This window comes from Hyperolius riggenbachi, chromosome 8 (genome assembly GCF_040937935.1).
Source record: "Hyperolius riggenbachi isolate aHypRig1 chromosome 8, aHypRig1.pri, whole genome shotgun sequence".
Classification (NCBI taxonomy): domain Eukaryota; kingdom Metazoa; phylum Chordata; class Amphibia; order Anura; family Hyperoliidae; genus Hyperolius; species Hyperolius riggenbachi.
In genome coordinates, this window is record NC_090653.1 from 26,766,894 (window position 1) to 26,794,421 (window position 27,528).

The window sequence follows — 27,528 nt, forward strand, 5'->3', positions numbered from 1 at the left end:
TGCTGCGTGAGAGATCAAGAAAAAAGAAGGAGGCCTTCCCTGACCGGGAATCGAACCCGGGCCGCGGCAGTGAGAGCGCCGAATCCTAGCCACTAGACCACCAGGGAGAGATGAAGGCTCCCAAGCCTTCTGACGGTAAAATAAGTCAACTCCACAGAGAACAGCACGCGGCGGCACCCGAACGATCCATGCCGTGATGAATTGCTTTGCCGTCACTCATGTCACTCTTTCCCATTATTACCCTCTTCCTCTTCCCACTGCTCCTTCCTGCCAGACCTTCATCAGAGAGCTCTGTGCTTTCACGAATGGGAAATTGCATGGTGTGTACCAGGCATAAGACGAAGGAGCAAGTTGGACTATTTGGAAGACATGCAAAGCTCTCAAGGGAGATTCCAACTTCCTGGAAAAAAACACGCAGCACAAATTAGCAGCCAGCTTTCATCCTGTCACTTTTCTCCTCAGCGTTCATGTGGATGTTCTTTAATCTCTCCCTGGTGGTCTAGTGGCTAGGATTCGGCGCTCTCACTGCCGCGGCCCGGGTTCGATTCCCGGTCAGGGAAGGCCTCTTTCTTAATCTCTCACGCAGCAGCGACACTTCCTTGAGATGCTTGTCTTTACCGCTGGATTGACTCCTTATGCAGGAGTCCTGCACTTGGCTGGCCATCTTTGTTAAGTCTTCAGTCTGTTCACTATAGGCTGACTCGGAAAAAACAAAAAGAACCAAACCGCTTTCTTCTGTCGCATAGCTGTTTGGAAAGGGAGACTGTGTGCAGCTTCTGCTGATGGAGGTCTCCCTGCATGCCTCTTGGCAGTCGCACACTGCCTCCTAGGGATGATTCCATGATCTGGATCTGAGTTAAAGGGGTTTTTACATTTTCTTTTTCATACACATGAACGCTGAGGAGAAAAATGACGGGGTGAAACCTGGCTGATAATGTGTGCTGCATGTTTTTTTGCAGAAAGTTGGAATCTCCCTTGAAAGCTTTGCATTTTTGCATGTCTTCCAAATGGTCCACCTTCCTCTTTGGTCTTATGCCTGTTACACACCATGCAATTTCCCATCAGATAGATGAGTCAATAGATAATTTCTGACAGATCCGATCGGATTTCCGATCGTTTTTCTGATCGATATTCCGGTCACTTGTATGCAAATCGATCAGAAAAACGATCGGGAATCAGATCGGACCTGCCAGAAATGATCTATTCGACCCATCTATCTGATGGGAAATTGCATGGTGTGTACCAGGCTTTACTGCTCTTACCATCTTACTGTTGCAGGCAATGGAGCCTGCATAAGGAGTCAATCCAGCGGTTAAGACAAGCGACTCAAGGAAGTGCCGCTGCTGCGTGAGAGATCAAGAAAAAAGAAGGAGGCCTTCCCTGACCGGGAATCAAACCTGGGCCGCGGCGGTGAGAGCGCCGAATCCTAGCCACTAGACCACCAGGGAGAGATGAAGGCTCCTAAGCCTTCTGACGGTAAAATAAGTCAACTCCACAGAGAACAGCACGCGGCGGCACCCGAACGATCCATGCCGTGATGAATTGCTTTGCCGTCACTCATGTCACTCTTTCCCATTATTACCCTCTTCCTCTTCCCACTGCTCCTTCCTGCCAGACCTTCATCAGAGAGCTCTGTGCTTTCACGAATGGGAAATTGCATGGTGTGTACCAGGCATAAGACCAAGGAGGAAGTTGGACTATTTGGAAGACATGCAAAGCTCTCAAGGGAGATTCCAACTTTCTGGAAAAAAACACGCAGCACAAATTAGCAGCCAGCTTTCATCCTGTCACTTTTCTCCTCAGCGTTCATGTGGATGTTCTTTAATCTCTCCCTGGTGGTCTAGTGGCTAGGATTCGGCGCTCTCACCGCCGCGGCCCGGGTTCGATTCCCGGTCAGGGAAGGCCTCTTTCTTAATCTCTCACGCAGCAGCGACACTTCCTTGAGATGCTTGTCTTTACCGCTGGATTGACTCCTTATGCAGGAGTCCTGCACTTGGCTGGCCATCTTTGTTAAGTCTTCAGTCTGTTCACTATAGGCTGACTCGGAAAAAACAAAAAGAACCAAACCGCTTTCTTCTGTCGCATAGCTGTTTGGAAAGGGAGACTGTGTGCAGCTTCTGCTGATGGAGGTCTCCCTGCATGCCTCTTGGCAGTCGCACACTGCCTCCTAGGGATGATTCCATGATCTGGATCTGAGTTAAAGGGGTTTTTACATTTTCTTTTTCATACACATGAACGCTGAGGAGAAAAATGACGGGGTGAAACCTGGCTGATAATGTGTGCTGCATGTTTTTTCCAGAAAGTTGGAATCTCCCTTGAAAGCTTTGCAGTCTTGCATGTCTTCCAAATGGTCCACCTTCCTCTTTGGTCTTATGCCTGTTACACACCATGCAATTTCCCATCAGATAGATGAGTCAATAGATAATTTCTGACAGATCCGATCGGATTTCCGATCGTTTTTCTGATCGATATTCCGGTCACTTGTATGCAAATCGATCAGAAAAACGATCGGGAATCAGATCGGACCTGCCAGAAATGATCTATTCGACCCATCTATCTGATGGGAAATTGCATGGTGTGTACCAGGCTTTACTGCTCTTACCATCTTACTGTTGCAGGCAATGGAGCCTGCATAAGGAGTCAATCCAGCGGTTAAGACAAGCGACTCAAGGAAGTGCCGCTGCTGCGTGAGAGATCAAGAAAAAAGAAGGAGGCCTTCCCTGACCGGGAATCAAACCTGGGCCGCGGCGGTGAGAGCGCCGAATCCTAGCCACTAGACCACCAGGGAGAGATGAAGGCTCCTAAGCCTTCTGACGGTAAAATAAGTCAACTCCACAGAGAACAGCACGCGGCGGCACCCGAACGATCCATGCCGTGATGAATTGCTTTGCCGTCACTCATGTCACTCTTTCCCATTATTACCCTCTTCCTCTTCCCACTGCTCCTTCCTGCCAGACCTTCATCAGAGAGCTCTGTGCTTTCACGAATGGGAAATTGCATGGTGTGTACCAGGCATAAGACCAAGGAGGAAGTTGGACTATTTGGAAGACATGCAAAGCTCTCAAGGGAGATTCCAACTTTCTGGAAAAAAACACGCAGCACAAATTAGCAGCCAGCTTTCATCCTGTCACTTTTCTCCTCAGCGTTCATGTGGATGTTCTTTAATCTCTCCCTGGTGGTCTAGTGGCTAGGATTCGGCGCTCTCACCGCCGCGGCCCGGGTTCGATTCCCGGTCAGGGAAGGCCTCTTTCTTAATCTCTCACGCAGCAGCGACACTTCCTTGAGATGCTTGTCTTTACCGCTGGATTGACTCCTTATGCAGGAGTCCTGCACTTGGCTGGCCATCTTTGTTAAGTCTTCAGTCTGTTCACTATAGGCTGACTCGGAAAAAACAAAAAGAACCAAACCGCTTTCTTCTGTCGCATAGCTGTTTGGAAAGGGAGACTGTGTGCAGCTTCTGCTGATGGAGGTCTCCCTGCATGCCTCTTGGCAGTCGCACACTGCCTCCTAGGGATGATTCCATGATCTGGATCTGAGTTAAAGGGGTTTTTACATTTTCTTTTTCATACACATGAACGCTGAGGAGAAAAATGACGGGGTGAAACCTGGCTGATAATGTGTGCTGCATGTTTTTTCCAGAAAGTTGGAATCTCCCTTGAAAGCTTTGCAGTCTTGCATGTCTTCCAAATGGTCCACCTTCCTCTTTGGTCTTATGCCTGTTACACACCATGCAATTTCCCATCAGATAGATGAGTCAATAGATAATTTCTGACAGATCCGATCGGATTTCCGATCGTTTTTCTGATCGATATTCCGGTCACTTGTATGCAAATCGATCAGAAAAACGATCGGGAATCAGATCGGACCTGCCAGAAATGATCTATTCGACCCATCTATCTGATGGGAAATTGCATGGTGTGTACCAGGCTTTACTGCTCTTACCATCTTACTGTTGCAGGCAATGGAGCCTGCATAAGGAGTCAATCCAGCGGTTAAGACAAGCGACTCAAGGAAGTGCCGCTGCTGCGTGAGAGATCAAGAAAAAAGAAGGAGGCCTTCCCTGACCGGGAATCGAACCCGGGCCGCGGCAGTGAGAGCGCCGAATCCTAGCCACTAGACCACCAGGGAGAGATGAAGGCTCCCAAGCCTTCTGACGGTAAAATAAGTCAACTCCACAGAGAACAGCACGCGGCGGCACCCGAACGATCCATGCCGTGATGAATTGCTTTGCCGTCACTCATGTCACTCTTTCCCATTATTACCCTCTTCCTCTTCCCACTGCTCCTTCCTGCCAGACCTTCATCAGAGAGCTCTGTGCTTTCACGAATGGGAAATTGCATGGTGTGTACCAGGCATAAGACGAAGGAGCAAGTTGGACTATTTGGAAGACATGCAAAGCTCTCAAGGGAGATTCCAACTTCCTGGAAAAAAACACGCAGCACAAATTAGCAGCCAGCTTTCATCCTGTCACTTTTCTCCTCAGCGTTCATGTGGATGTTCTTTAATCTCTCCCTGGTGGTCTAGTGGCTAGGATTCGGCGCTCTCACTGCCGCGGCCCGGGTTCGATTCCCGGTCAGGGAAGGCCTCTTTCTTAATCTCTCACGCAGCAGCGACACTTCCTTGAGATGCTTGTCTTTACCGCTGGATTGACTCCTTATGCAGGAGTCCTGCACTAGTGTTGGGCGAACAGTGTTCGCCACTGTTCGGGTTCTGCAGAACATCACCCTGTTCGGGTGATGTTCGAGTTCGGCCGAACACCTGACGGTGCTCGGCCAAACCGTTCGGCCATATGGCCGAACTAAGAGCGCATGGCCGAACGTTCCCCGAACGTTCGGCTAGCGCTGTGATTGGCCGAACGGGTCACGTGGTTCGGACCCGAACGCGCTCTGATTGGCCGAACTGTCACGTGGTTCGGGTAAATAAATACCCGAACCACGTCATATCTCCGCCATTTGTCTGTGGGTTTAGCTTTGGGTAGGCAGGCAGGGTAGTTCGCGCTCCAGCCACGCTAGCCAGGGTCCCCCCCAGTCATTGTGTGTCGCTGCTGGGAACAGTAGTACACCGCTCGTTCAGCCACACTATATAGCATTCTGTGTACTGTTCTGTGTCTGCTGGGAACAGTAGTACACCGCTCGTTCAGCCACACTATATAGCATTCTGTGTACTGTTCTGTGTCTGCTGGGAACAGTAGTACACCGCTCGTTCAGCCACACTATATAGCATTCTGTGTACTGTTCTGTGTCTGCTGGGAACAGTAGTACACCGCTCGTTCAGCCACACTATATAGCATTCTGTGTACTGTTCTGTGTCTGCTGGGAACAGTAGTACACCGCTCGTTCAGCCACACTATATAGCATTCTGTGTACTGTTCTGTGTCTGCTGGGAACAGTAGTACACCGCTCGTTCAGCCACACTATATAGCATTCTGTGTACTGTTCTGTGTCTGCTGGGAACAGTAGTACACCGCTCGTTCAGCCACACTATATAGCATTCTGTGTACTGTTCTGTGTCTGCTGGGAACAGTAGTACACCGCTCGTTCAGCCACACTATATAGCATTCTGTGTACTGTTCTGTGTCTGCTGGGAACAGTAGTACACCGCTCGTTCAGCCACACTATATAGCATTCTGTGTACTGTTCTGTGTCTGCTGGGAACAGTAGTACACCGCTCGTTCAGCCACACTATATAGCATTCTGTGTACTGTTCTGTGTCTGCTGGGAACAGTAGTACACCGCTCGTTCAGCCACACTATATAGCATTCTGTGTACTGTTCTGTGTCTGCTGGGAACAGTAGTACACCGCTCGTTCAGCCACACTATATAGCATTCTGTGTACTGTTCTGTGTCTGCTGGGAATAGTGGTACACCGCTCGTTCAGCCACACTATATAGCATTCTGTGTACTGTTCTGTGTCTGCTGGGAACAGTAGTACACCGCTCGTTCAGCCACACTATATAGCATTCTGTGTACTGTTCTGTGTCTGCTGGGAACAGTAGTACACCGCTCGTTCAGCCACACTATATAGCATTCTGTGTACTGTTCTGTGTCTGCTGGGAACAGTAGTACACCGCTCGTTCAGCCACACTATATAGCATTCTGTGTACTGTTCTGTGTCTGCTGGGAACAGTAGTACACCGCTCGTTCAGCCACACTATATAGCATTCTGTGTACTGTTCTGTGTCTGCTGGGAACAGTAGTACACCGCTCGTTCAGCCACACTATATAGCATTCTGTGTACTGTTCTGTGTCTGCTGGGAATAGTGGTACACCGCTCGTTCAGCCACACGATATAGCATTCTGTGTACTGTTCTGTGTCTGCTGGGAACAGTAGTACACCGCTCGTTCAGCCACACTATATAGCATTCTGTGTACTGTTCTGTGTCTGCTGGGAACAGTAGTACACCGCTCGTTCAGCCACACTATATAGCATTCTGTGTACTGTTCTGTGTCTGCTGGGAATAGTGGTACACCGCTCGTTCAGCCACACTATATAGCATTCTGTGTACTGTTCTGTGTCTGCTGGGAATAGTGGTACACCGCTCACCCGTCACTGTATAGCATTGTGCTCTGTGTCGCTGCTGGGAATAGTGGTACTGTATAGCATTTCTGTACTGCCACTGTACTGCTGCCAGTCAGCGTGTACTGTAAGGATAAGTGAAATGAGGAAGAAATCCGGTGAAAGAGGGAGGGGCAAGGGAAGAGGTGTTTCCCCTGACGGTTCACGTACAGGCCACAGGGGAGCACCCAAGAAAACCCACTCAATACCGCCCATGTTGTCCAGGACAACAACCCTCACAAATCCAAAAGAACAGGACCAGATAATTACTTGGATGACCTCTCAAGCGTCCAGCAGTGGGTTAAGCAGCACCAGCACATCACGCACGAGGTCCGAGTCCTCAGCCAGTTACAAGGAGCCAGTGGGCACAAAGCTGACACAACCGGCAGCGACACCACGCACACAACTGCCAGATAACCAGTCCGATGAATTACCTCAGGACACAATGGGGTATTCGCAGGAGCTATTCCCAGCCCAACAAACTTCCACCTTTCAAAGGTCAATGGAGGAACAGCCAGAAATGTTGTGCCTGGATTCACAACCGTTAACTGTGGGAAATGCACCGCGCACTGAAATACAAGGCGAGTCCGAAGAGGACTCGGAAACCCAAATCCCAGAGCAATTTGGGCAGGAGGGGTTGCAATTGCAGGAGGTCGGCCGACAAGATCTGGAAGACGACGTTGGAGTGTGCTGCGCAGAGGTTGTTGTGGGGAGCTCTACTCCACGGCGGTGGCCCACAATGACATATGACGAGTTTGAGGAGATGGAAGAGGAGGGTATGGACAATGTGGACAGAGACCCAGATTTTGTTTGTGAACGAGAACATCGCCGTCGTAGCAGCAGCACAGATGAGTCTGTTGAAGAACACACTGCTGCACGAGTTCGCCTTGTGCCACAAGGTAGGCGGCGCGCAATTTCAGGCACCACAAGCGTGGAAGTTCAAGTGAGAGGCAAAAGAGGAGCAAACAGAAATCGCCAGCAAGGAGGCAGGTGCTCCAAAGTCTGGGCTTTCTTTGAAGACTGCACTGAGGATGTTACCATGGCGATTTGCAAGGTGTGCAAGACCCGCCTGAGCAGGGGGAAAAATATTAACAACCTCTCCACCACCAGCATGAGCCGTCACATGCTATCCAAACATCCCACTCTTTGGGCAAACGCGTCAGGACAGGGTACCAGAAACAACACTGCCTCCCTTGGGTTCACCAGACCCGCCTCAGCAGCAGCAGTAGCCCAGCCATTGCGTGGTTCACAACATTCACAAACATCAGACGACGCTGACACTGTCACTTTCCGGAGTAGTGCTCTTGAGGTCTCCCAGTGTTCATCAAACACAACAACCAACAGCCCTTCCGTGTGCAGCGCTACGGTTCAGTTGTCTGTGTCGGAGATGTTTGAGCGCAAGAGGAAATTGCCAGCAAATGACCCCCGGGCCGTGGCAGTAACAGCCAGCATAGCCAAGCTTCTGGCCTGCGAAATGCTGCCATATCGATTGGTGGAGACAAACAGCTTCAAGGGCATGATGTCAGTGGCCATCCCACGTTACGTGGTTCCCAGCCGCTACCACTTTGCACGCTCTGCAGTGCCTGAGTTGCATGAGCACGTGGTCAGCAAAATAACCCGAAGCTTGAAGAATGCCGTTGCCTGCAAGGTTCACCTCACCACTGACACCTGGACGAGTGCGTTCGGCCAGGGTCGATACATCTCCCTTACCGCGCACTGGGTGAACCTTGTGGAGCCTGGCAGCGATTCCTCACCTGCTACGGCACGGGTGTTGCCCACGCCACAAACAGCTGCACCGCCGTCCCTCCCACTGGATAACAACAGCAGCACCTACCTCTCTGACTCCTTCTCCTCCAACGCATCTCAAAGCTGTACCTCATCCGGAAACGCTAACCCAGCAGCAGTAGGATCGTGGAAGCAGTGCAGCACAGCTGTTGGCATGCGTCAGCAAGCGTTGCTGAAGCTAATCTGCCTTGGGGATAAGCAGCACACAGGGGAGGAAATTTGGAGGGGAATAAAGGAACAGACGGATTTGTGGCTGGCACCGCTGGACCTGAAACCGGGCATGGTTGTGTGTGATAATGGGAGTAATCTCATTCGCGCTTTAAGGTTGGCTAAGCTGACACACATCCCTTGCCTGGCGCACGTGATGAACCTAGTAGTTCAGCGGTTCCTGAGGACATACCCAGGCGTGCCCGATCTGCTGTTGAAGGTGCGTCGAGTGTCCAAACATTGTAGAAATTCCAGTACTGCTTCGGGGGCACTCGCCAAGATGCAGGAGCGCTTCAATCTCCCCCACCATCGCTTGCTGTGTGATGTCCCTACGCGCTGGAATTCTACGCTGCACATGCTAGCCCGCTTTTGCGAGCAGAAGAGTGCAGTGGTCCAGTACATGACGGCGCAGTACCGAGGCGCATCCGGCCAGCTGCCAAGCTTCTGTGGATCCGATTGGGCCAACATGTTGGACCTCTGCCAAGTCCTCCAAAATTTTGAGCAATCCACGTTGCTTGTGAGCAGTGACAACTCTTCAGTCAGCATTACCATACCACTGCTGTGTTTACTGAAGAGGTCGATGTTAAAAATCAAGGAAACAGCTGTCATGATGCAACTGGGGGAATCTGAAGGAGAAAACGATCAGCGTGATGGTACCAACATCAGGCCATCCGCCTCAGGGAACGCTGGCCCCAGCAGCTATGACGAAGAAGAGGAGGAGGAACAGCTGGAGTTGGAGCAGGAATTTCATGCCACCACTGACGAGGGCCAGAGCGGTGCACGTTGGACTTCCACAATTCAACGCGAATGGTCAGCAGAAGCAGACCAGGAGGAAGGTGACGACTATGATGCATCACAACAACTATCACAACGCTCACAAGAGGATGATGAGGATTCTGGTAGGACTCTGGCACACATGGCTCAATTCATGCTAGACTGCATTGAACGTGACCCACGCATTGTGCGCATTCTGGACAACACCAATTACTGGGTTTATACCCTTCTGGATCCACGGTACAAACACAATGTTCCAAAACTGCTTGAAGAAAGAGTCAGACAGGTCAAAATGGAAGAATACCAGCAGGCCCTTGTGGAGACTTTAGAGAGGAGATTGACATCCTCCCCCTCCTCTAGCCAGTTGTACGCAGACAGACTGACTTCCGCAAACCCAGGACGACCAGGAGGGCAGCAAACAACGCAAGCCGCAGCTAGTACCCAAAAGGGAATGGTATCGGCAGTGTCCTTGGAGTGGGAAAATTTTCTGACACCCATGCAGCCGCAGCCCACTGAACAGCAAGCGTGCAGATCCACCTCCAACACCGATCGCCTGGAGAAGATGGTCAAGGACTACATGTCAGATGGCGTAGCTGTGTCGAACCATCCATCTGCACCCTTCAACTATTGGGTATCGAAGCTAGACACCTGGCACGAACTGGCAATGTACGCAATAGAGGTGCTGGCTTGCCCGGCAGCCAGCGTTATGTCGGAACGCTGTTTCAGTGCTGCCGGAGGCATCGTCACAGATCGGCGTATCCGCCTCTCTACAGAAAATGCAGACCGTCTGACTCAAATTAAAATGAATCAATCCTGGATTGGAAATGACTACGCAACACTCCAGGACCCCAACCAAGTAACATGACCAATGAACATCTGGGATGGTGTTGCGTTTCCGGGCCCTGTTTATTGAACCTCTCATCTGTATTACATTTATGACTGCATGGCGGCAAAAAGCATTGCTGCTATATCCGCACGCTTTTTGTCCACATGCAAGGCCTGGGTTGTTGTGTCTCACAAAGCGTGGCCTTCTCCTCCTGCGCCTGCTCCTGTTCCATCACGTCTGCTGCTGCTGGGTTAGCGTTGCCGCGTGGTCCCTGTTTATTGAACCACTTATCTTTATTACATTTATGACTGCATGGCGGTACAAAGCATGCTATCCGCACGCTTCTTGCCCTCATGCAAGGCCTGGGTTGTTGTGTCTCACAAAGCGTGGCCTTCTCCTCCTGCGCCTGCTCCTGTTCCATCACGTCTGCTGCTGCTGGGTTAGCGTTGCCGCGTGGTCCCTGTTTATTGAACCACTTATCTTTATTACATTTATGACTGCATGGCGGTACAAAGCATGCTATCCGCACGCTTCTTGCCCTCATGCAAGGCCTGGGTTGTTGTGTCTCACAAAGCGTGGCCTTCTCCTCCTGCGCCTCCTCCTGTTCCATCACGTCTGCTGCTGCTGGGTTAGCGTTGCCGCGTGGTCCCTGTTTATTGAACCACTTATCTTTATTACATTTATGACTGCATGGCGGTACAAAGCCTGCTATCCGCACGCTTCTTGCCCTCATGCAAGGCCGGGGTTGTTGTGTCTCACAAAGCGTGGCCTTCTTCTCCTCCTGCGCCACCCTCCTCCTGTTCCATCACGTGTGCTGCTGCTGGGTTAGCGTTGCCGCGTGGTCCCTGTTTATTGAACCACTTATCTTTATTACATTTATGACTGCATGGCGGTACAAAGCATGCTATCCGCACGCTTCTTGCCCTCATGCAAGGCCTGGGTTGTTGTGTCTCACAAAGCGTGGCCTTCTCCTCCTGCGCCTCCTCCTGTTCCATCACGTCTGCTGCTGCTGGGTTAGCGTTGCCGCGTGGTCCCTGTTTATTGAACCACTTATCTTTATTACATTTATGACTGCATGGCGGTACAAAGCCTGCTATCCGCACGCTTCTTGCCCTCATGCAAGGCCGGGGTTGTTGTGTCTCACAAAGCGTGGCCTTCTTCTCCTCCTGCGCCACCCTCCTCCTGTTCCATCACGTGTGCTGCTGCTGGGTTAGCGTTACCGGTCCCTTTTCCTGGAACCTCTTATATGTATTACATTTATGACTGCATGCCGACAAAAAACATGTTACCTGTGCAAAGAAAACAGACATTTCCCGCATTTAAAAGACAGTTTTCCCTTTGAAACTTTAAAATCGATTTTCTCAAAAACTATAAGCTCTTTTTGCTAATTTTTTTTTCCTCTTGTACCCACTCCCAAGGTGCACATACCCTGTAAATTTGGGGTATGTGGCATGTAAGGAGGCTTTACAAACCACAAAAGTTCGGGTCCCCATTGACTTCCATTATGTTCGGAGTTCGGGTCGAACACCCGAACATCGCGGCCATGTTCGGCCTGTTCGGCCCGAACCCGAACATCTAGATTTTCGCCCAACACTATCCTGCACTTGGCTGGCCATCTTTGTTAAGTCTTCAGTCTGTTCACTATAGGCTGACTCGGAAAAAACAAAAAGAACCAAACCGCTTTCTTCTGTCGCATAGCTGTTTGGAAAGGGAGACTGTGTGCAGCTTCTGCTGATGGAGGTCTCCCTGCATGCCTCTTGGCAGTCGCACACTGCCTCCTAGGGATGATTCCATGATCTGGATCTGAGTTAAAGGGGTTTTTACATTTTCTTTTTCATACACATGAACGCTGAGGAGAAAAATGACGGGGTGAAACCTGGCTGATAATGTGTGCTGCATGTTTTTTCCAGAAAGTTGGAATCTCCCTTGAAAGCTTTGCAGTCTTGCATGTCTTCCAAATGGTCCACCTTCCTCTTTGGTCTTATGCCTGTTACACACCATGCAATTTCCCATCAGATAGATGAGTCAATAGATAATTTCTGACAGATCCGATCGGATTTCCGATCATTTTTCTGATCGATATTCCGGTCACTTGTATGCAAATCGATCAGAAAAACGATCGGGAATTAGATCGGACCTGCCAGAAATGATCTATTCGACCCATCTATCTGATGGGAAATTGCATGGTGTGTACCAGGCTTTACTGCTCTTACCATCTTACTGTTGCAGGCAATGGAGCCTGCATAAGGAGTCAATCCAGCGGTTAAGACAAGCGACTCAAGGAAGTGCCGCTGCTGCGTGAGAGATCAAGAAAAAAGAAGGAGGCCTTCCCTGACCGGGAATCAAACCCGGGCCGCGGCGGTGAGAGCGCCGAATCCTAGCCACTAGACCACCAGGGAGAGATGAAGGCTCCCAAGCCTTCTGACGGTAAAATAAGTCAACTCCACAGAGAACAGCACGCGGCGGCACCCGAACGATCCATGCCGTGATGAATTGCTTTGCCGTCACTCATGTCACTCTTTCCCATTATTACCCTCTTCCTCTTCCCACTGCTCCTTCCTGCCAGACCTTCATCAGAGAGCTCTGTGCTTTCACGAATGGGAAATTGCATGGTGTGTACCAGGCATAAGACCAAGGAGGAAGTTGGACTATTTGGAAGACATGCAAAGCTCTCAAGGGAGATTCCAACTTTCTGGAAAAAAACACGCAGCACAAATTAGCAGCCAGCTTTCATCCTGTCACTTTTCTCCTCAGCGTTCATGTGGATGTTCTTTCATCTCTCCCTGGTGGTCTAGTGGCTAGGATTCGGCGCTCTCACCGCCGCGGCCCGGGTTCGATTCCCGGTCAGGGAAGGCCTCTTTCTTAATCTCTCACGCAGCAGCGACACTTCCTTGAGATGCTTGTCTTTACCGCTGGATTGACTCCTTATGCAGGAGTCCTGCACTTGGCTGGCCATCTTTGTTAAGTCTTCAGTCTGTTCACTATAGGCTGACTCGGAAAAAACAAAAAGAACCAAACCGCTTTCTTCTGTCGCATAGCTGTTTGGAAAGGGAGACTGTGTGCAGCTTCTGCTGATGGAGGTCTCCCTGCATGCCTCTTGGCAGTCGCACACTGCCTCCTAGGGATGATTCCATGATCTGGATCTGAGTTAAAGGGGTTTTTACATTTTCTTTTTCATACACATGAACGCTGAGGAGAAAAATGACGGGGTGAAACCTGGCTGATAATGTGTGCTGCATGTTTTTTCCAGAAAGTTGGAATCTCCCTTGAAAGCTTTGCAGTCTTGCATGTCTTCCAAATGGTCCACCTTCCTCTTTGGTCTTATGCCTGTTACACACCATGCAATTTCCCATCAGATAGATGAGTCAATAGATAATTTCGGACAGATCCGATCGGATTTCCGATCGTTTTTCTGATCGATATTCCGGTCACTTGTATGCAAATCGATCAGAAAAACGATCGGGAATCAGATCGGACCTGCCAGAAATGATCTATTCGACCCATCTATCTGATGGGAAATTGCATGGTGTGTACCAGGCTTTACTGCTCTTACCATCTTACTGTTGCAGGCAATGGAGCCTGCATAAGGAGTCAATCCAGCGGTTAAGACAAGCGACTCAAGGAAGTGCCGCTGCTGCGTGAGAGATCAATAAAAAAGAAGGAGGCCTTCCCTGACCGGGAATCGAACCCGGGCCGCGGCGGTGAGAGCGCCGAATCCTAGCCACTAGACCACCAGGGAGAGATGAAGGCTCCCAAGCCTTCTGACGGTAAAATAAGTCAACTCCACAGAGAACAGCACGCGGCGGCACCCGAACGATCCATGCCGTGATGAATTGCTTTGCCGTCACTCATGTCACTCTTTCCCATTATTACCCTCTTCCTCTTCCCACTGCTCCTTCCTGCCAGACCTTCATCAGAGAGCTCTGTGCTTTCACGAATGGGAAATTGCATGGTGTGTACCAGGCATAAGACCAAGGAGGAAGTTGGACTATTTGGAAGACATGCAAAGCTCTCAAGGGAGATTCCAACTTTCTGGAAAAAAAACACGCAGCACAAATTAGCAGCCAGCTTTCATCCTGTCACTTTTCTCCTCAGCGTTCATGTGGACGTTCTTTCATCTCTCCCTGGTGGTCTAGTGGCTAGGATTCAGCGCTCTCACCGCCGCGGCCCGGGTTCGATTCCCGGTCAGGGAAGGCCTCTTTCTTAATCTCTCACGCAGCAGCGACACTTCCTTGAGATGCTTGTCTTTACCGCTGGATTGACTCCTTATGCAGGAGTCCTGCACTTGGCTGGCCATCTTTGTTAAGTCTTCAGTCTGTTCACTATAGGCTGACTCGGAAAAAACAAAAAGAACCAAACCGCTTTCTTCTGTCGCATAGCTGTTTGGAAAGGGAGACTGTGTGCAGCTTCTGCTGATGGAGGTCTCCCTGCATGCCTCTTGGCAGTCGCACACTGCCTCCTAGGGATGATTCCATGATCTGGATCTGAGTTAAAGGGGTTTTTACATTTTCTTTTTCATACACATGAACGCTGAGGAGAAAAATGACGGGGTGAAACCTGGCTGATAATGTGTGCTGCATGTTTTTTTGCAGAAAGTTGGAATCTCCCTTGAAAGCTTTGCAGTCTTGCATGTCTTCCAAATGGTCCACCTTCCTCTTTGGTCTTATGCCTGTTACACACCATGCAATTTCCCATCAGATAGATGAGTCAATAGATAATTTCTGACAGATCCGATCGGATTTCCGATCGTTTTTCTGATCGATATTCCGGTCACTTGTATGCAAATCGATCAGAAAAACGATCGGGAATCAGATCGGACCTGCCAGAAATGATCTATTCGACCCATCTATCTGATGGGAAATTGCATGGTGTGTACCAGGCTTTACTGCTCTTACCATCTTACTGTTGCAGGCAATGGAGCCTGCATAAGGAGTCAATCCAGCGGTTAAGACAAGCGACTCAAGGAAGTGCCGCTGCTGCGTGAGAGATCAAGAAAAAAGAAGGAGGCCTTCCCTGACCGGGAATCAAACCCGGGCCGCGGCGGTGAGAGCGCCGAATCCTAGCCACTAGACCACCAGGGAGAGATGAAGGCTCCTAAGCCTTCTGACGGTAAAATAAGTCAACTCCACAGAGAACAGCACGCGGCGGCACCCGAACGATCCATGCCGTGATGAATTGCTTTGCCGTCACTCATGTCACTCTTTCCCATTATTACCCTCTTCCTCTTCCCACTGCTCCTTCCTGCCAGACCTTCATCAGAGAGCTCTGTGATTTCACGAATGGGAAATTGCATGGTGTGTACCAGGCATAAGACCAAGGAGGAAGTTGGACTATTTGGAAGACATGCAAAGCTCTCAAGGGAGATTCCAACTTTCTGGAAAAAAACACGCAGCACAAATTAGCAGCCAGCTTTCATCCTGTCACTTTTCTCCTCAGCGTTCATGTGGATGTTCTTTAATCTCTCCCTGGTGGTCTAGTGGCTAGGATTCGGCGCTCTCACCGCCGCGGCCCGGGTTCGATTCCCGGTCAGGGAAGGCCTCTTTCTTAATCTCTCACGCAGCAGCGACACTTCCTTGAGATGCTTGTCTTTACCGCTGGATTGACTCCTTATGCAGGAGTCCTGCACTTGGCTGGCCATCTTTGTTAAGTCTTCAGTCTGTTCACTATAGGCTGACTCGGAAAAAACAAAAAGAACCAAACCGCTTTCTTCTGTCGCATAGCTGTTTGGAAAGGGAGACTGTGTGCAGCTTCTGCTGATGGAGGTCTCCCTGCATGCCTCTTGGCAGTCGCACACTGCCTCCTAGGGATGATTCCATGATCTGGATCTGAGTTAAAGGGGTTTTTACATTTCCTTTTTCATACACATGAACGCTGAGGAGAAAAATGACGGGGTGAAACCTGGCTGATAATGTGTGCTGCATGTTTTTTCCAGAAAGTTGGAATCTCCCTTGAAAGCTTTGCAGTCTTGCATGTCTTCCAAATGGTCCACCTTCCTCTTTGGTCTTATGCCTGTTACACACCATGCAATTTCCCATCAGATAGATGAGTCAATAGATAATTTCTGACAGATCCGATCGGATTTCCGATCGTTTTTCTGATCGATATTCCGGTCACTTGTATGCAAATCGATCAGAAAAACGATCGGGAATCAGATCGGACCTGCCAGAAATGATCTATTCGACCCATCTATCTGATGGGAAATTGCATGGTGTGTACCAGGCTTTACTGCTCTTACCATCTTACTGTTGCAGGCAATGGAGCCTGCATAAGGAGTCAATCCAGCGGTTAAGACAAGCGACTCAAGGAAGTGCCGCTGCTGCGTGAGAGATCAAGAAAAAAGAAGGAGGCCTTCCCTGACCGGGAATCGAACCCGGGCCGCGGCAGTGAGAGCGCCGAATCCTAGCCACTAGACCACCAGGGAGAGATGAAGGCTCCCAAGCCTTCTGACGGTAAAATAAGTCAACTCCACAGAGAACAGCACGCGGCGGCACCCGAACGATCCATGCCGTGATGAATTGCTTTGCCGTCACTCATGTCACTCTTTCCCATTATTACCCTCTTCCTCTTCCCACTGCTCCTTCCTGCCAGACCTTCATCAGAGAGCTCTGTGCTTTCACGAATGGGAAATTGCATGGTGTGTACCAGGCATAAGACGAAGGAGCAAGTTGGACTATTTGGAAGACATGCAAAGCTCTCAAGGGAGATTCCAACTTCCTGGAAAAAAACACGCAGCACAAATTAGCAGCCAGCTTTCATCCTGTCACTTTTCTGCTCAGCGTTCATGTGGATGTTCTTTAATCTCTCCCTGGTGGTCTAGTGGCTAGGATTCGGCGCTCTCACTGCCGCGGCCCGGGTTCGATTCCCGGTCAGGGAAGGCCTCTTTCTTAATCTCTCACGCAGCAGCGACACTTCCTTGAGATGCTTGTCTTTACCGCTGGATTGACTCCTTATGCAGGAGTCCTGCACTTGGCTGGCCATCTTTGTTAAGTCTTCAGTCTGTTCACTATAGGCTGACTCGGAAAAAACAAAAAGAACCAAACCGCTTTCTTCTGTCGCATAGCTGTTTGGAAAGGGAGACTGTGTGCAGCTTCTGCTGATGGAGGTCTCCCTGCATGCCTCTTGGCAGTTGCACACTGCCTCCTAGGGATGATTCCATGATCTGGATCTGAGTTAAAGGGGTTTTTACATTTTCTTTTTCATACACATGAACGCTGAGGAGAAAAATGACGGGGTGAAACCTGGCTGATAATGTGTGCTGCATGTTTTTTCCAGAAAGTTGGAATCTCCCTTGAAAGCTTTGCAGTCTTGCATGTCTTCCAAATGGTCCACCTTCCTCTTTGGTCTTATGCCTGTTACACACCATGCAATTTCCCATCAGATAGATGAGTCAATAGATAATTTCTGACAGATCCGATCGGATTTCCGATCATTTTTCTGATCGATATTCCGGTCACTTGTATGCAAATCGATCAGAAAAACGATCGGGAATTAGATCGGACCTGCCAGAAATGATCTATTCGACCCATCTATCTGATGGGAAATTGCATGGTGTGTACCAGGCTTTACTGCTCTTACCATCTTACTGTTGCAGGCAATGGAGCCTGCATAAGGAGTCAATCCAGCGGTTAAGACAAGCGACTCAAGGAAGTGCCGCTGCTGCGTGAGAGATCAAGAAAAAAGAAGGAGGCCTTCCCTGACCGGGAATCAAACCCGGGCCGCGGCGGTGAGAGCGCCGAATCCTAGCCACTAGACCACCAGGGAGAGATGAAGGCTCCCAAGCCTTCTGACGGTAAAATAAGTCAACTCCACAGAGAACAGCACGCGGCGGCACCCGAACGATCCATGCCGTGATGAATTGCTTTGCCGTCACTCATGTCACTCTTTCCCATTATTACCCTCTTCCTCTTCCCACTGCTCCTTCCTGCCAGACCTTCATCAGAGAGCTCTGTGCTTTCACGAATGGGAAATTGCATGGTGTGTACCAGGCATAAGACCAAGGAGGAAGTTGGACTATTTGGAAGACATGCAAAGCTCTCAAGGGAGATTCCAACTTTCTGGAAAAAAACACGCAGCACAAATTAGCAGCCAGCTTTCATCCTGTCACTTTTCTCCTCAGCGTTCATGTGGATGTTCTTTCATCTCTCCCTGGTGGTCTAGTGGCTAGGATTCGGCGCTCTCACCGCCGCGGCCCGGGTTCGATTCCCGGTCAGGGAAGGCCTCTTTCTTAATCTCTCACGCAGCAGCGACACTTCCTTGAGATGCTTGTCTTTACCGCTGGATTGACTCCTTATGCAGGAGTCCTGCACTTGGCTGGCCATCTTTGTTAAGTCTTCAGTCTGTTCACTATAGGCTGACTCGGAAAAAACAAAAAGAACCAAACCGCTTTCTTCTGTCGCATAGCTGTTTGGAAAGGGAGACTGTGTGCAGCTTCTGCTGATGGAGGTCTCCCTGCATGCCTCTTGGCAGTCGCACACTGCCTCCTAGGGATGATTCCATGATCTGGATCTGAGTTAAAGGGGTTTTTACATTTTCTTTTTCATACACATGAACGCTGAGGAGAAAAATGACGGGGTGAAACCTGGCTGATAATGTGTGCTGCATGTTTTTTCCAGAAAGTTGGAATCTCCCTTGAAAGCTTTGCAGTCTTGCATGTCTTCCAAATGGTCCACCTTCCTCTTTGGTCTTATGCCTGTTACACACCATGCAATTTCCCATCAGATAGATGAGTCAATAGATAATTTCTGACAGATCCGATCGGATTTCCGATCGTTTTTCTGATCGATATTCCGGTCACTTGTATGCAAATCGATCAGAAAAACGATCGGGAATCAGATCGGACCTGCCAGAAATGATCTATTCGACCCATCTATCTGATGGGAAATTGCATGGTGTGTACCAGGCTTTACTGCTCTTACCATCTTACTGTTGCAGGCAATGGAGCCTGCATAAGGAGTCAATCCAGCGGTTAAGACAAGCGACTCAAGGAAGTGCCGCTGCTGCGTGAGAGATCAAGAAAAAAGAAGGAGGCCTTCCCTGACCGGGAATCGAACCCGGGCCGCGGCGGTGAGAGCGCCGAATCCTAGCCACTAGACCACCAGGGAGAGATGAAGGCTCCCAAGCCTTCTGACGGTAAAATAAGTCAACTCCACAGAGAACAGCACGCGGCGGCACCCGAACGATCCATGCCGTGATGAATTGCTTTGCCGTCACTCATGTCACTCTTTCCCATTATTACCCTCTTCCTCTTCCCACTGCTCCTTCCTGCCAGACCTTCATCAGAGAGCTCTGTGCTTTCACGAATGGGAAATTGCATGGTGTGTACCAGGCATAAGACCAAGGAGGAAGTTGAACTATTTGGAAGACATGCAAAGCTCTCAAGGGAGATTCCAACTTTCTGGAAAAAAACACGCAGCACAAATTAGCAGCCAGCTTTCATCCTGTCACTTTTCTCCTCAGCGTTCATGTGGATGTTCTTTCATCTCTCCCTGGTGGTCTAGTGGCTAGGATTCGGCGCTCTCACCGCCGCGGCCCGGGTTCGATTCCCGGTCAGGGAAGGCCTCCTTCTTCTTTCTTAATCTCTCACGCAGCAGCGACACTTCCTTGAGATGCTTGTCTTTACCGCTGGATTGACTCCTTATGCAGGAGTCCTGCACTTGGCTGGCCATCTTTGTTAAGTCTTCAGTCTGTTCACTATAGGCTGACTCGGAAAAAACAAAAAGAACCAAACCGCTTTCTTCTGTCGCATAGCTGTTTGGAAAGGGAGACTGTGTGCAGCTTCTGCTGATGGAGGTCTCCCTGCATGCCTCTTGGCAGTCGCACACTGCCTCCTAGGGATGATTCCATGATCTGGATCTGAGTTAAAGGGGTTTTTACATTTTCTTTTTCATACACATGAACGCTGAGGAGAAAAATGACGGGGTGAAACCTGGCTGATAATGTGTGCTGCATGTTTTTTCCAGAAAGTTGGAATCTCCCTTGAAAGCTTTGCAGTCTTGCATGTCTTCCAAATGGTCCACCTTCCTCTTTGGTCTTATGCCTGTTACACACCATGCAATTTCCCATCAGATAGATGAGTCAATAGATAATTTCTGACAGATCCGATCGGATTTCCGATCGTTTTTCTGATCGATATTCCGGTCACTTGTATGCAAATCGATCAGAAAAACGATCGGGAATCAGATCGGACCTGCCAGAAATGATCTATTCGACCCATCTATCTGATGGGAAATTGCATGGTGTGTACCAGGCTTTACTGCTCTTACCATCTTACTGTTGCAGGCAATGGAGCCTGCATAAGGAGTCAATCCAGCGGTTAAGACAAGCGACTCAAGGAAGTGCCGCTGCTGCGTGAGAGATCAAGAAAAAAGAAGGAGGCCTTCCCTGACCGGGAATCGAACCCGGGCCGCGGCGGTGAGAGCGCCGAATCCTAGCCACTAGACCACCAGGGAGAGATGAAGGCTCCCAAGCCTTCTGACGGTAAAATAAGTCAACTCCACAGAGAACAGCACGCGGCGGCACCCGAACGATCCATGCCGTGATGAATTGCTTTGCCGTCACTCATGTCACTCTTTCCCATTATTACCCTCTTCCTCTTCCCACTGCTCCTTCCTGCCAGACCTTCATCAGAGAGCTCTGTGCTTTCACGAATGGGAAATTGCATGGTGTGTACCAGGCATAAGACCAAGGAGGAAGTTGAACTATTTGGAAGACATGCAAAGCTCTCAAGGGAGATTCCAACTTTCTGGAAAAAAACACGCAGCACAAATTAGCAGCCAGCTTTCATCCTGTCACTTTTCTCCTCAGCGTTCATGTGGATGTTCTTTCATCTCTCCCTGGTGGTCTAGTGGCTAGGATTCGGCGCTCTCACCGCCGCGGCCCGGGTTCGATTCCCGGTCAGGGAAGGCCTCTTTCTTAATCTCTCACGCAGCAGCGACACTTCCTTGAGATGCTTGTCTTTACCGCTGGATTGACTCCTTATGCAGGAGTCCTGCACTTGGCTGGCCATCTTTCACTATAGGCTGACTCGGAAAAAACAAAAAGAACCAAACCGCTTTCTTCTGTCGCATAGCTGTTTGGAAAGGGAGACTGTGTGCAGCTTCTGCTGATGGAGGTCTCCCTGCATGCCTCTTGGCAGTCGCACACTGCCTCCTAGGGATGATTCCATGATCTGGATCTGAGTTAAAGGGGTTTTTACATTTTCTTTTTCATACACATGAACGCTGAGGAGAAAAATGACGGGGTGAAACCTGGCTGATAATGTGTGCTGCATGTTTTTTCCAGAAAGTTGGAATCTCCCTTGAAAGCTTTGCAGTCTTGCATGTCTTCCAAATGGTCCACCTTCCTCTTTGGTCTTATGCCTGTTACACACCATGCAATTTCCCATCAGATAGATGAGTCAATAGATAATTTCTGACAGATCCGATCGGATTTCCGATCGTTTTTCTGATCGATATTCCGGTCACTTGTATGCAAATCGATCAGAAAAACGATCGGGAATCAGATCGGACCTGCCAGAAATGATCTATTCGACCCATCTATCTGATGGGAAATTGCATGGTGTGTACCAGGCTTTACTGCTCTTACCATCTTACTGTTGCAGGCAATGGAGCCTGCATAAGGAGTCAATCCAGCGGTTAAGACAAGCGACTCAAGGAAGTGCCGCTGCTGCGTGAGAGATCAAGAAAAAAGAAGGAGGCCTTCCCTGACCGGGAATCGAACCCGGGCCGCGGCGGTGAGAGCGCCGAATCCTAGCCACTAGACCACCAGGGAGAGATGAAGGCTCCCAAGCCTTCTGACGGTAAAATAAGTCAACTCCACAGAGAACAGCACGCGGCGGCACCCGAACGATCCATGCCGTGATGAATTGCTTTGCCGTCACTCATGTCACTCTTTCCCATTATTACCCTCTTCCTCTTCCCACTGCTCCTTCCTGCCAGACCTTCATCAGAGAGCTCTGTGCTTTCACGAATGGGAAATTGCATGGTGTGTACCAGGCATAAGACCAAGGAGGAAGTTGGACTATTTGGAAGACATGCAAAGCTCTCAAGGGAGATTCCAACTTTCTGGAAAAAAACACGCAGCACAAATTAGCAGCCAGCTTTCATCCTGTCACTTTTCTCCTCAGCGTTCATGTGGATGTTCTTTCATCTCTCCCTGGTGGTCTAGTGGCTAGGATTCGGCGCTCTCACCGCCGTGGCCCGGGTTCAATTCCCGGTCAGGGAAGGCCTCTTTCTTAATCTCTCACGCAGCAGCGACACTTCCTTGAGATGCTTGTCTTTACCGCTGGATTGACTCCTTATGCAGGAGTCCTGCACTTGGCTGGCCATCTTTGTTAAGTCTTCAGTCTGTTCACTATAGGCTGACTCGGAAAAAACAAAAAGAACCAAACCGCTTTCTTCTGTCGCATAGCTGTTTGGAAAGGGAGACTGTGTGCAGCTTCTGCTGATGGAGGTCTCCCTGCATGCCTCTTGGCAGTCGCACACTGCCTCCTAGGGATGATTCCATGATCTGGATCTGAGTTAAAGGGGTTTTTACATTTTCTTTTTCATACACATGAACGCTGAGGAGAAAAATGACGGGGTGAAACCTGGCTGATAATGTGTGCTGCATGTTTTTTCCAGAAAGTTGGAATCTCCCTTGAAAGCTTTGCAGTCTTGCATGTCTTCCAAATGGTCCACCTTCCTCTTTGGTCTTATGCCTGTTACACACCATGCAATTTCCCATCAGATAGATGAGTCAATAGATAATTTCTGACAGATCCGATCGGATTTCCGATCGTTTTTCTGATCGATATTCCGGTCACTTGTATGCAAATCGATCAGAAAAACGATCGGGAATCAGATCGGACCTGCCAGAAATGATCTATTCGACCCATCTATCTGATGGGAAATTGCATGGTGTGTACCAGGCTTTACTGCTCTTACCATCTTACTGTTGCAGGCAATGGAGCCTGCATAAGGAGTCAATCCAGCGGTTAAGACAAGCGACTCAAGGAAGTGCCGCTGCTGCGTGAGAGATCAAGAAAAAAGAAGGAGGCCTTCCCTGACCGGGAATCGAACCCGGGCCGCGGCGGTGAGAGCGCCGAATCCTAGCCACTAGACCACCAGGGAGAGATGAAGGCTCCCAAGCCTTCTGACGGTAAAATAAGTCAACTCCACAGAGAACAGCACGCGGCGGCACCCGAACGATCCATGCCGTGATGAATTGCTTTGCCGTCACTCATGTCACTCTTTCCCATTATTACCCTCTTCCTCTTCCCACTGCTCCTTCCTGCCAGACCTTCATCAGAGAGCTCTGTGCTTTCACGAATGGGAAATTGCATGGTGTGTACCAGGCATAAGACCAAGGAGGAAGTTGAACTATTTGGAAGACATGCAAAGCTCTCAAGGGAGATTCCAACTTTCTGGAAAAAAACACGCAGCACAAATTAGCAGCCAGCTTTCATCCTGTCACTTTTCTCCTCAGCGTTCATGTGGATGTTCTTTCATCTCTCCCTGGTGGTCTAGTGGCTAGGATTCGGCGCTCTCACCGCCGCGGCCCGGGTTCGATTCCCGGTCAGGGAAGGCCTCCTTCTTCTTTCTTAATCTCTCACGCAGCAGCGACACTTCCTTGAGATGCTTGTCTTTACCGCTGGATTGACTCCTTATGCAGGAGTCCTGCACTTGGCTGGCCATCTTTGTTAAGTCTTCAGTCTGTTCACTATAGGCTGACTCGGAAAAAACAAAAAGAACCAAACCGCTTTCTTCTGTCGCATAGCTGTTTGGAAAGGGAGACTGTGTGCAGCTTCTGCTGATGGAGGTCTCCCTGCATGCCTCTTGGCAGTCGCACACTGCCTCCTAGGGATGATTCCATGATCTGGATCTGAGTTAAAGGGGTTTTTACATTTTCTTTTTCATACACATGAACGCTGAGGAGAAAAATGACGGGGTGAAACCTGGCTGATAATGTGTGCTGCATGTTTTTTCCAGAAAGTTGGAATCTCCCTTGAAAGCTTTGCAGTCTTGCATGTCTTCCAAATGGTCCACCTTCCTCTTTGGTCTTATGCCTGTTACACACCATGCAATTTCCCATCAGATAGATGAGTCAATAGATAATTTCTGACAGATCCGATCGGATTTCCGATCGTTTTTCTGATCGATATTCCGGTCACTTGTATGCAAATCGATCAGAAAAACGATCGGGAATCAGATCGGACCTGCCAGAAATGATCTATTCGACCCATCTATCTGATGGGAAATTGCATGGTGTGTACCAGGCTTTACTGCTCTTACCATCTTACTGTTGCAGGCAATGGAGCCTGCATAAGGAGTCAATCCAGCGGTTAAGACAAGCGACCCAAGGAAGTGCCGCTGCTGCGTGAGAGATCAAGAAAAAAGAAGGAGGCCTTCCCTGACCGGGAATCGAACCCGGGCCGCGGCGGTGAGAGCGCCGAATCCTAGCCACAAGACCACCAGGGAGAGATGAAGGCTCCCAAGCCTTCTGACGGTAAAATAAGTCAACTCCACAGAGAACAGCACGCGGCGGCACCCGAACGATCCATGCCGTGATGAATTGCTTTGCCGTCACTCATGTCACTCTTTCCCATTATTACCCTCTTCCTCTTCCCACTGCTCCTTCCTGCCAGACCTTCATCAGAGAGCTCTGTGCTTTCACGAATGGGAAATTGCATGGTGTGTACCAGGCATAAGACCAAGGAGGAAGTTGGACTATTTGGAAGACATGCAAAGCTCTCAAGGGAGATTCCAACTTTCTGGAAAAAAACACGCAGCACAAATTAGCAGCCAGCTTTCATCCTGTCACTTTTCTCCTCAGCGTTCATGTGGATGTTCTTTCATCTCTCCCTGGTGGTCTAGTGGCTAGGATTCGGCGCTCTCACCGCCGTGGCCCGGGTTCAATTCCCGGTCAGGGAAGGCCTCTTTCTTAATCTCTCACGCAGCAGCGACACTTCCTTGAGATGCTTGTCTTTACCGCTGGATTGACTCCTTATGCAGGAGTCCTGCACTTGGCTGGCCATCTTTGTTAAGTCTTCAGTCTGTTCACTATAGGCTGACTCGGAAAAAACAAAAAGAACCAAACCGCTTTCTTCTGTCGCATAGCTGTTTGGAAAGGGAGACTGTGTGCAGCTTCTGCTGATGGAGGTCTCCCTGCATGCCTCTTGGCAGTCGCACACTGCCTCCTAGGGATGATTCCATGATCTGGATCTGAGTTAAAGGGGTTTTTACATTTTCTTTTTCATACACATGAACGCTGAGGAGAAAAATGACGGGGTGAAACCTGGCTGATAATGTGTGCTGCATGTTTTTTCCAGAAAGTTGGAATCTCCCTTGAAAGCTTTGCAGTCTTGCATGTCTTCCAAATGGTCCACCTTCCTCTTTGGTCTTATGCCTGTTACACACCATGCAATTTCCCATCAGATAGATGAGTCAATAGATAATTTCTGACAGATCCGATCGGATTTCCGATCGTTTTTCTGATCGATATTCCGGTCACTTGTATGCAAATCGATCAGAAAAACGATCGGGAATCAGATCGGACCTGCCAGAAATGATCTATTCGACCCATCTATCTGATGGGAAATTGCATGGTGTGTACCAGGCTTTACTGCTCTTACCATCTTACTGTTGCAGGCAATGGAGCCTGCATAAGGAGTCAATCCAGCGGTTAAGACAAGCGACTCAAGGAAGTGCCGCTGCTGCGTGAGAGATCAATAAAAAAGAAGGAGGCCTTCCCTGACCGGGAATCGAACCCGGGCCGCGGCGGTGAGAGCGCCGAATCCTAGCCACTAGACCACCAGGGAGAGATGAAGGCTCCCAAGCCTTCTGACGGTAAAATAAGTCAACTCCACAGAGAACAGCACGCGGCGGCACCCGAACGATCCATGCCGTGATGAATTGCTTTGCCGTCACTCATGTCACTCTTTCCCATTATTACCCTCTTCCTCTTCCCACTGCTCCTTCCTGCCAGACCTTCATCAGAGAGCTCTGTGCTTTCACGAATGGGAAATTGCATGGTGTGTACCAGGCATAAGACCAAGGAGGAAGTTGGACTATTTGGAAGACATGCAAAGCTCTCAAGGGAGATTCCAACTTTCTGGAAAAAAACACGCAGCACAAATTAGCAGCCAGCTTTCATCCTGTCACTTTTCTCCTCAGCGTTCATGTGGATGTTCTTTCATCTCTCCCGGGTGGTCTAGTGGCTAGGATTCGGCGCTCTCACCGCCGCGGCCCGGGTTCGATTACCGGTCAGGGAAGGCCTCTTTCTTAATCTCTCACACAGCAGCGACGCTTCCTTGAGATGCTTGTCTTTACCGCTGGATTGACTCCTTATGCAGGAGTCCTGCACTTGGCTGGCCATCTTTGTTAAGTCTTCAGTCTGTTCACTATAGGCTGACTCGGAAAAAACAAAAAGAACCAAACCGCTTTCTTCTGTCGCATAGCTGTTTGGAAAGGGAGACTGTGTGCAGCTTCTGCTGATGGAGGTCTCCCTGCATGCCTCTTGGCAGTCGCACACTGCCTCCTAGGGATGATTCCATGATCTGGATCTGAGTTAAAGGGGTTTTTACATTTTCTTTTTCATACACATGAACGCTGAGGAGAAAAATGACGGGGTGAAACCTGGCTGATAATGTGTGCTGCATGTTTTTTCCAGAAAGTTGGAATCTCCCTTGAAAGCTTTGCAGTCTTGCATGTCTTCCAAATGGTCCACCTTCCTCTTTGGTCTTATGCCTGTTACACACCATGCAATTTCCCATCAGATAGATGAGTCAATAGATAATTTCTGACAGATCCGATCGGATTTCCGATCGTTTTTCTGATCGATATTCCGGTCACTTGTATGCAAATCGATCAGAAAAACGATCGGGAATCAGATCGGACCTGCCAGAAACGATCTATTCGACCCATCTATCTGATGGGAAATTGCATGGTGTGTACCAGGCTTTACTGCTCTTACCATCTTACTGTTGCAGGCAATGGAGCCTGCATAAGGAGTCAATCCAGCGGTTAAGACAAGCGACTCAAGGAAGTGCCGCTGCTGCGTGAGAGATCAAGAAAAAAGAAGGAGGCCTTCCCTGACCGGGAATCGAACCCGGGCCGCGGCGGTGAGAGCGCCGAATCCTAGCCACTAGACCACCAGGGAGAGATGAAGGCTCCCAAGCCTTCTGACGGTAAAATAAGTCAACTCCACAGAGAACAGCACGCGGCGGCACCCGAACGATCCATGCCGTGATGAATTGCTTTGCCGTCACTCATGTCACTCTTTCCCATTATTACCCTCTTCCTCTTCCCACTGCTCCTTCCTGCCAGACCTTCATCAGAGAGCTCTGTGCTTTCACGAATGGGAAATTGCATGGTGTGTACCAGGCATAAGACCAAGGAGGAAGT

General features: G+C 49.6%; 28 non-coding genes across 28 annotated transcripts; 14 read left to right on the forward strand and 14 right to left on the reverse strand.

Moving 5' to 3' along the window:
* Window positions 1-35: 35 nt before the first annotated feature.
* Window positions 36-107, reverse strand: TRNAE-CUC (transfer RNA glutamic acid (anticodon CUC)). The gene has a single exon. It is a non-coding gene; the product is annotated as a tRNA-Glu (tRNA).
* Window positions 108-488: 381 nt separating this feature from the next.
* Window positions 489-560, forward strand: TRNAE-CUC (transfer RNA glutamic acid (anticodon CUC)). The gene has a single exon. It is a non-coding gene; the product is annotated as a tRNA-Glu (tRNA).
* Window positions 561-1,829: 1,269 nt separating this feature from the next.
* Window positions 1,830-1,901, forward strand: TRNAE-CUC (transfer RNA glutamic acid (anticodon CUC)). Its single transcript has one exon. It is a non-coding gene; the product is annotated as a tRNA-Glu (tRNA).
* A 1,268-nt stretch (window positions 1,902-3,169) lies between these two features.
* On the forward strand, window positions 3,170-3,241 carry TRNAE-CUC (transfer RNA glutamic acid (anticodon CUC)). The gene has a single exon. It is a non-coding gene; the product is annotated as a tRNA-Glu (tRNA).
* Window positions 3,242-4,056: 815 nt separating this feature from the next.
* On the reverse strand, window positions 4,057-4,128 carry TRNAE-CUC (transfer RNA glutamic acid (anticodon CUC)). Its single transcript has one exon. It is a non-coding gene; the product is annotated as a tRNA-Glu (tRNA).
* A 381-nt stretch (window positions 4,129-4,509) lies between these two features.
* Window positions 4,510-4,581, forward strand: TRNAE-CUC (transfer RNA glutamic acid (anticodon CUC)). Its single transcript has one exon. It is a non-coding gene; the product is annotated as a tRNA-Glu (tRNA).
* Window positions 4,582-12,474: 7,893 nt separating this feature from the next.
* On the reverse strand, window positions 12,475-12,546 carry TRNAE-CUC (transfer RNA glutamic acid (anticodon CUC)). Its single transcript has one exon. It is a non-coding gene; the product is annotated as a tRNA-Glu (tRNA).
* A 381-nt stretch (window positions 12,547-12,927) lies between these two features.
* Window positions 12,928-12,999, forward strand: TRNAE-CUC (transfer RNA glutamic acid (anticodon CUC)). The gene has a single exon. It is a non-coding gene; the product is annotated as a tRNA-Glu (tRNA).
* Window positions 13,000-13,814: 815 nt separating this feature from the next.
* TRNAE-CUC (transfer RNA glutamic acid (anticodon CUC)) lies at window positions 13,815-13,886 on the reverse strand. Its single transcript has one exon. It is a non-coding gene; the product is annotated as a tRNA-Glu (tRNA).
* Window positions 13,887-14,268: 382 nt separating this feature from the next.
* TRNAE-CUC (transfer RNA glutamic acid (anticodon CUC)) lies at window positions 14,269-14,340 on the forward strand. The gene has a single exon. It is a non-coding gene; the product is annotated as a tRNA-Glu (tRNA).
* An 816-nt stretch (window positions 14,341-15,156) lies between these two features.
* On the reverse strand, window positions 15,157-15,228 carry TRNAE-CUC (transfer RNA glutamic acid (anticodon CUC)). Its single transcript has one exon. It is a non-coding gene; the product is annotated as a tRNA-Glu (tRNA).
* Window positions 15,229-15,609: 381 nt separating this feature from the next.
* Window positions 15,610-15,681, forward strand: TRNAE-CUC (transfer RNA glutamic acid (anticodon CUC)). Its single transcript has one exon. It is a non-coding gene; the product is annotated as a tRNA-Glu (tRNA).
* An 815-nt stretch (window positions 15,682-16,496) lies between these two features.
* TRNAE-CUC (transfer RNA glutamic acid (anticodon CUC)) lies at window positions 16,497-16,568 on the reverse strand. Its single transcript has one exon. It is a non-coding gene; the product is annotated as a tRNA-Glu (tRNA).
* A 381-nt stretch (window positions 16,569-16,949) lies between these two features.
* Window positions 16,950-17,021, forward strand: TRNAE-CUC (transfer RNA glutamic acid (anticodon CUC)). The gene has a single exon. It is a non-coding gene; the product is annotated as a tRNA-Glu (tRNA).
* Window positions 17,022-17,836: 815 nt separating this feature from the next.
* TRNAE-CUC (transfer RNA glutamic acid (anticodon CUC)) lies at window positions 17,837-17,908 on the reverse strand. The gene has a single exon. It is a non-coding gene; the product is annotated as a tRNA-Glu (tRNA).
* A 381-nt stretch (window positions 17,909-18,289) lies between these two features.
* Window positions 18,290-18,361, forward strand: TRNAE-CUC (transfer RNA glutamic acid (anticodon CUC)). Its single transcript has one exon. It is a non-coding gene; the product is annotated as a tRNA-Glu (tRNA).
* An 815-nt stretch (window positions 18,362-19,176) lies between these two features.
* On the reverse strand, window positions 19,177-19,248 carry TRNAE-CUC (transfer RNA glutamic acid (anticodon CUC)). The gene has a single exon. It is a non-coding gene; the product is annotated as a tRNA-Glu (tRNA).
* Window positions 19,249-19,629: 381 nt separating this feature from the next.
* TRNAE-CUC (transfer RNA glutamic acid (anticodon CUC)) lies at window positions 19,630-19,701 on the forward strand. Its single transcript has one exon. It is a non-coding gene; the product is annotated as a tRNA-Glu (tRNA).
* An 822-nt stretch (window positions 19,702-20,523) lies between these two features.
* On the reverse strand, window positions 20,524-20,595 carry TRNAE-CUC (transfer RNA glutamic acid (anticodon CUC)). Its single transcript has one exon. It is a non-coding gene; the product is annotated as a tRNA-Glu (tRNA).
* A 381-nt stretch (window positions 20,596-20,976) lies between these two features.
* TRNAE-CUC (transfer RNA glutamic acid (anticodon CUC)) lies at window positions 20,977-21,048 on the forward strand. Its single transcript has one exon. It is a non-coding gene; the product is annotated as a tRNA-Glu (tRNA).
* A 796-nt stretch (window positions 21,049-21,844) lies between these two features.
* On the reverse strand, window positions 21,845-21,916 carry TRNAE-CUC (transfer RNA glutamic acid (anticodon CUC)). Its single transcript has one exon. It is a non-coding gene; the product is annotated as a tRNA-Glu (tRNA).
* A 381-nt stretch (window positions 21,917-22,297) lies between these two features.
* On the forward strand, window positions 22,298-22,369 carry TRNAE-CUC (transfer RNA glutamic acid (anticodon CUC)). The gene has a single exon. It is a non-coding gene; the product is annotated as a tRNA-Glu (tRNA).
* Window positions 22,370-23,184: 815 nt separating this feature from the next.
* Window positions 23,185-23,256, reverse strand: TRNAE-CUC (transfer RNA glutamic acid (anticodon CUC)). Its single transcript has one exon. It is a non-coding gene; the product is annotated as a tRNA-Glu (tRNA).
* A 381-nt stretch (window positions 23,257-23,637) lies between these two features.
* TRNAE-CUC (transfer RNA glutamic acid (anticodon CUC)) lies at window positions 23,638-23,709 on the forward strand. The gene has a single exon. It is a non-coding gene; the product is annotated as a tRNA-Glu (tRNA).
* An 822-nt stretch (window positions 23,710-24,531) lies between these two features.
* Window positions 24,532-24,603, reverse strand: TRNAE-CUC (transfer RNA glutamic acid (anticodon CUC)). The gene has a single exon. It is a non-coding gene; the product is annotated as a tRNA-Glu (tRNA).
* Window positions 24,604-24,984: 381 nt separating this feature from the next.
* Window positions 24,985-25,056, forward strand: TRNAE-CUC (transfer RNA glutamic acid (anticodon CUC)). Its single transcript has one exon. It is a non-coding gene; the product is annotated as a tRNA-Glu (tRNA).
* An 815-nt stretch (window positions 25,057-25,871) lies between these two features.
* Window positions 25,872-25,943, reverse strand: TRNAE-CUC (transfer RNA glutamic acid (anticodon CUC)). Its single transcript has one exon. It is a non-coding gene; the product is annotated as a tRNA-Glu (tRNA).
* Window positions 25,944-27,211: 1,268 nt separating this feature from the next.
* TRNAE-CUC (transfer RNA glutamic acid (anticodon CUC)) lies at window positions 27,212-27,283 on the reverse strand. Its single transcript has one exon. It is a non-coding gene; the product is annotated as a tRNA-Glu (tRNA).
* Window positions 27,284-27,528: the final 245 nt, after the last annotated feature.